General features: G+C 49.5%; 1 protein-coding gene across 7 annotated transcripts in view; it reads left to right on the forward strand.

The window, feature by feature from the left end:
- The window catches only part of PMP22 (peripheral myelin protein 22), a 28,179-nt gene that overhangs the window by 20,629 nt on the left and 1,550 nt on the right, over window positions 1-6,000 (forward strand). The gene's annotated exons all lie outside the window — the stretch shown is intronic.

Raw genomic sequence — 6,000 nt, forward strand, 5'->3', positions numbered from 1 at the left:
GGGTCCCTAACCGTGGGACGGAGCTACAGTCCAGGATGCATCCTCGGAGGTGAATGTTGAGAGTGTCCATAGAATAGAGGCCAGTCTCGAGGCTGGATTTCTGTAGCTCATATTGTGTGCCCTGGGAAGCACCCCAGCTCCAGTGTGGAAATAGCCTCAATGTACTGCCCAGATTGCTCTAGGGTATATGTCTCCCTCTCTAAGCAGTGGTGGAGCCACCTGCCAACTCTTCCTCTCCTTTACTCCAGCCCCTGGAGTCCACTGGGCTCTTGTTTACCGGCATCTTCCTTTTGTGTAACATGTAATGCATGGTCAGTTCCAGACATGGGACCGTGACACCAAGGTCTACTCTGCCCTCTCCCTGAACTGCCTCAAGCAACCCCCTTTGCACAGGTTATTCACACGGTCTATGTGCAGAGTCCTAGACGTGACGCCTTCCCGCTCTTGTTTCTGGATACTGGCCCTTGTCTCGCTTTGTTGCCTCTTATCCTTCTGTCCATCGATGACCAGCTGACTGAGTCCTCAGGGCACCAGAGAGACATAGGAGGTGGATGTGGTGGATTCTGTAGTCCAGGCTAATAACCCACAAACCCCGTATGTGCTGGAGTACATCTGGGGACTGTAAAGTATTCTCAATTCTGACCCCTGATTGGGCAGTGGGTAGCATCTCTTGTTTAGTTGCTAAATCACAAGCAGTCATTGGAGGGTTGAAAACAGCCCACATGTCCTAGATGGATGGATGGACGAGCAGGCAGATCTCATGGCTTATGCAGGGCCGTATGACAAGACACAGCCTGAAGTTGGACATCGATGACCCTTTTCTAGAAGACAGAGAGTTACCTTTCCCTGGAAAAAGGAAGTAAACAAGAAGACCGCTTCTCCTCAAATCCCTAAATACAGCAGGTCAAAGTGCACAGTTTGGAATTTCAAAATCAAATAGAGCTTGGCTAGTTGCACAGGTTTCATTTTACCAGCTAAGCTTCTCGGGTGTTGCCAGCTTTATTAAAGTACTAATTCTGCCGTGAGAAATCATTTCTGGGGATATTAGGAGCAGAGACCATCAGTCACCCCATTTCCAGAAGTAACAGAGAACTAGGATGTATTCTGGGGTATCTTTTTTGGCTCCCTATTTACCGTTTGATATCAGAAGTGATCATCTCCTTTGTATCAATGACTGTCCTCAAGAAAAAGGGACACAGATTTAGGAAGCAGAAGTTTCATAAAATATTTATATTTGCTCTATACACTCTTGTTATGTTACTGATAAATAAGCTGAGACTAGGAGAGAGGTTACATGAAAGCGCAGCTCATGCAAGGACACTGGGATGTCCCCACTCCCTCCCATCCCACATGGAATGAATATATTTAGAGATTCAGAATCCACTCTAGTTTTTAATGAACACAAGATCCAAGGCAGAAACTACTTTTTTTGTGATCTTTCATTGAACCTGATTGACCATGGAGGATGAGTTCAAATCTACATCCTTTTTGATCCCCAAGTTCCTAAACATCTGTGATGAAAGAGTCTCTGTGTCAGAACTGATGAGTAGTTAGACTGAAAACATCAGATGGAGTGAACTTGTTACTGTTGAAGGGGCATCTCAAGACAGGGAGTATGTTATCTTTTTTCCTCTGAGATATTTTAGCTTAAAACTCTCTAACAATGTCTTTTTAGCAAGGTCATTTTCAGTCAAAACTAGAGTCCAGAGATGAGTACTTCCTTGCAGCCCGAACACTCTTAGGCATTGAGTTTTTCTAATCTAAAGTTTATTTACTCATTCCTACTTGTTTCACCATTTGGATTCTTCTCCGGACTCAGTCCAAGCAGTTCGGTACTCTGCCACAAAAACCTCTGAATTTAGAAGCCCTTGATTTGTTCTTGCATTATCCCTTCCAGATCTAGCTTCTTATCTCTCATGAGACTTCATTTTCGGTTATTGGTTTGTCAGCTTAGCAGTCCGTCTGTGAATAGGAAGCTACTGAACTAGAAATGTTGATCCAGAATAGCAGTTGTACTCTATACTTCTAAGAGTGTTCCGTGCTTGTTCCCTCCAGGCAAAAAAACCAGAGAGCTGGTCTAAGAAACCTCAACTCTCTAGAATGTTGCATTTGAACTTGCTGAAGCATCTTTTCACTCTAGTTGGGATCTAAGAGAGTGGGGACTTCCCTTAGAGATTTCGTGACTTTTAGCATCTGACAACCCTGCTCTTGTGTGTTTCTCATCTCATGATCTAAAGGATCCAGGAACTAGGGAGACTGGGCACAGTGACTACAGTCACGCAATTAAAGGACGCTTGCTCATTGGAAGGAAAGCTATGACAAAACCCGACAGCATATTAAAAGGTAAAGACATCACTTTGCCAACAAAGGTCCATCTAGTCAAAGCTATGGCTTTTCTAGTAGTCATGTATGGATGTGAGAGTTGGACCATAAAGAAGGCTGAGTGCCAAAGAATTGATGCTCCTGAACTATGGTGCTGGTGAAGACTCTTGAGAGTCCCTTGGACTGCAAGGAGACCAAACCAGTCAATCCTAAAGGAAATCAACCCTGAATATTCATTGGAAGGACTGATGCTGAAGCTGAAGCCCCAATACTTTGGCCACCTGATACAAAGAGCCAACTCATTGGAAAAGACCCTGATGCTGCGAAAGATTGAAGGCAAAAGGAGAAGAGGGTGGCAGAGAATGAGATGGTTGGATGATATCACCAACTCAATGGACATGAATTTGAGCAAACTCCAGGAGACAGTGAAGAACAGAGGAGCCTGGCATGCTGCAGTCATGGGATTGCAAAGGATTGGACACGACTGAGTGGCTGAACAACAATAGCAACAAACTAGGGAGACAGTTCGGGGAGGGTCAATGGTGATAAAGGCTGGTGATAGGCCGAGAAATTACCCCTAAATATCAAGGAACAAATCAGAAAAGCAAAAACAGCCAAGCAGTAAACAAAAAGAAGGGTAGAACGGAGTAAGGAAGGGAGGAAAGAAGGAAGTAGGTCCACAGTTGCGGGGTGTGGTCCACAGGCATGTCGGCCACCGCAGGCAAGGTCCACTCAGGGCAGGGGAGATGCTTCTTCACACACTGCAACCTGTTGGGTGGAAGCCCCCAGAATCCGCTGAGCATCCCCGGGGCTGTTGCAGCTAGAGGCCCTGGCTGTGTGGACTCTAGACACGCGCGTGAGCGTGCAGGGAAGGCAGGTAAAAGGTTGTGTGGAGCTCTTCCGCTGACTACAGACCTGGGAGCCGTCTCTGCCTGGCGCTGCCTGTCTTGCTGCATCATCCCTTCTCCACTTATAATAAGCTGAGAGTCTCACCTGTAAGAACTTTCTTTCCTTGATTACATATTTCTCAGTTTGGCTGTTTCCTGAAGACGTTTCGAGAGGCCCCCCGTCATCCTCTTTGGTGCTTCTCAATCTTAGCTGCACATCAGAATCACATTTTTTTTAAAGAGGGTGCTTTTAAAAAGGGCTTTCCAGGGGATTCAATGATAAAGAATCTGCCTGCCAATGCAGGAGACGTGGATTTGATCCCTAGGTTGGGAAGATTCCCTGAAGAGGAAATGGCAGCCCATTCCAGTATTTTTGCCTGGAGAATCCCATGGGCAGGGGTGCCTGGCAGACTACAGTCGAAGGGGTCGCAAAGAGTCGGACACAACTTAGCTACTGAACAGCAACAAAAGGGCATTTAGAATAAAAACCTGAGGGAGGAATAAAAACCCAGTGCCCTTTCTGTTCTGAGTGATTCGAAATCGATTTAAGTTGGAGACCACGTTTAGAAACTCTGGTTCTGGGTGACTCATCCCAGCTGTCGCCCTGGCTGGGCCAAGATGAGCATCTTGTAAGGCTGGGGGGTGATGTGTGAGTCTGCAGGGGTCACTTGGAGGCTGAGAGTGGAAGGAGGGACAGTGGCTTACCTATTCCACGGGAACCTTCTTAAATGCATCACCACCTACTGGTGGCTGAGAACGCGAGCCACACAGTCCCCTTACGGGGGGAAGTGTTTGACTTTTCGGGATTCCTGTATGGCACTGCCTGCTCTGTATTCCAGGGCACGTCTGTTACTTTGCACACAGACAGCCTTGTAATGATATATTCCCTAAAACATCAGTCTTCCGACAACAATAATTATCAAGTGTGTCTCTTCTCGTTGGCTTTGTAAGTGTATAAGCTTACGGCTTCTTGAAGTGAAGCACACATTCCTTTACTTCTGAGATTCTCCCAGGGCAGATGTCACATAATTAAGCCATCGACTCAGTCACTGCACTTGTGTGTCCTGTTTCTCTCGGTCCCCCAGGTCACAGATGGAGTGTTTTCCCTTTGCTGTTTTTTTGTTTGCTGGGAAATTCTGGGTCCAGCTGGTCCGCACAGGTGTCATGGCATTTCTCCATGCTGGGTGGACGTGGGCCCCATCCGGAAGCCCTGCCAAGAGGGTGGGCACCGTCCTGCCCTTTGGATGCTCTGTTTAAACCTCCCTCTCCCTTGGTCAGGCCTCCCCTTTGAGAGCTCTGCCCTTTAGGTAGGTCAGACAATGAATTAGCACACTGTTGAGGTGAGCCATGGACCTCGAGGCAAATACAGTGTGTTTCCAGCAGGTCAACACTGCCCTTCCCCTCCATGACAGTTCACCACCTATGACATCCCCATGGACACAGATGTCTTCGTGTCTCCCGGGCTTTCAGGAGGTAGAAGGTCCTGGAGCTGCCCCCCTGGGGGTCCCAGGCCTGCTGTGTGGCTGTCTCAAGGCGGGAGGCAATGCAGTGGGAGCCTCCTCTCTCGGACTTGCAGAAGAACAGTCTTATCGGGGCGCCGAACGTGACGCATTCCCACCTCTGCACTTTTTTCAGACAGAGCCACAGTGTCCAGTGAAATAGCCCAAATAGCAGTGAGGTTAGATGTAGGTGGTCCGGCCTGGGGGGCCCTGGACCCACAGGCATCCCACATGCTTGCTGGACTCATAATAGAGTCACTCAGAGCCTGTCAAAGCCCCTGTGTTCAGGAGGGGACAGAATGGCCTTTGTGCTGCTGGGGCTGGGGCGCTGACCTCACTGGACCCCTCCCCGCAGGGATGCTGACCGTCCTTGTGGGCAGGGACCGTCACGCTGGAACTTGCCTGCTGCACGAGGTCCCAGGTGGAGGTTTTTCTTGTCCCTCCCACCCCAAAGGTTGCATGGTTAATGAAGCAGGGGTAGGTTGACCAGTCTGCCCATCTGAGACTTTCTCACCTTCGTCTGGGCTGCAGACCAACCTTGGGGGACCACGGGTAGCTGAAAGGGACCCAGCGTCAGGAAGCTTGTCTGTGACGGCCTCCTGTCTTGGCTGTGTCCTTCCTCCTGTGTTCCTCCCCCACCGCCCTGTTCCTCTCCACGTGTTCCTCTGTCTGCCCAGCGATGCCCACGGGCGTTGTTGCTCTGTCTCTCATGTATTGATCCTGCTACAGGGGTCAGCACAGCCTTCTGCCCTGTGCTTGGCGTGAGTGCCACTCAGATAAATAAAGTGTCACTTTCCGTGCTTTCAGAGACAGCTACCACCCGTCTGTGGAACGCTTCACAGCTTCCAGGGGCTCCACAGCCAGCCATCTTTGCAAAGAGATGGACGGGCTTCTCTTGCCCCCTGAATTCTCGCTGGTGCCCTCGTGTTGACTGGCCATGGGTGACAGTTAAGGGAGATGAGGCAGGAGAGAGGCTGAGGGGCCTGTGAGCTGGGTCAGGTGGACTGCACGCTGGTTCCTGTACCTTCCCGTTCCTCCTCGCAGTTCTGCATCTGGTGGCAGATTCCTGTCTGAGATGGGCTTGCCTTCTCTCCCTGCAGCCTACATCCTTCTCCCTAAGAAAGAGAGAAGGGTGCCCTGGTGTGTGTGTGTGTGTGTGTGGCGTGTGTGTGTGTGTGGTGTGTGTGTGGTGTGTGTGTGTGTGTGTGTGTGTGTGTGTGTGGTGTGTGTGTGTGGTATGTATGTGTGTGTGTGGTGTGTGTGTGTGTGTGGTGTGTGTGTGTGGTGTGTGT

Source organism: Oryx dammah, unplaced genomic scaffold (genome assembly GCF_014754425.2).
Source record: "Oryx dammah isolate SB20612 unplaced genomic scaffold, SCBI_Odam_1.1 HiC_scaffold_8, whole genome shotgun sequence".
NCBI lineage: Eukaryota > Metazoa > Chordata > Mammalia > Artiodactyla > Bovidae > Oryx > Oryx dammah.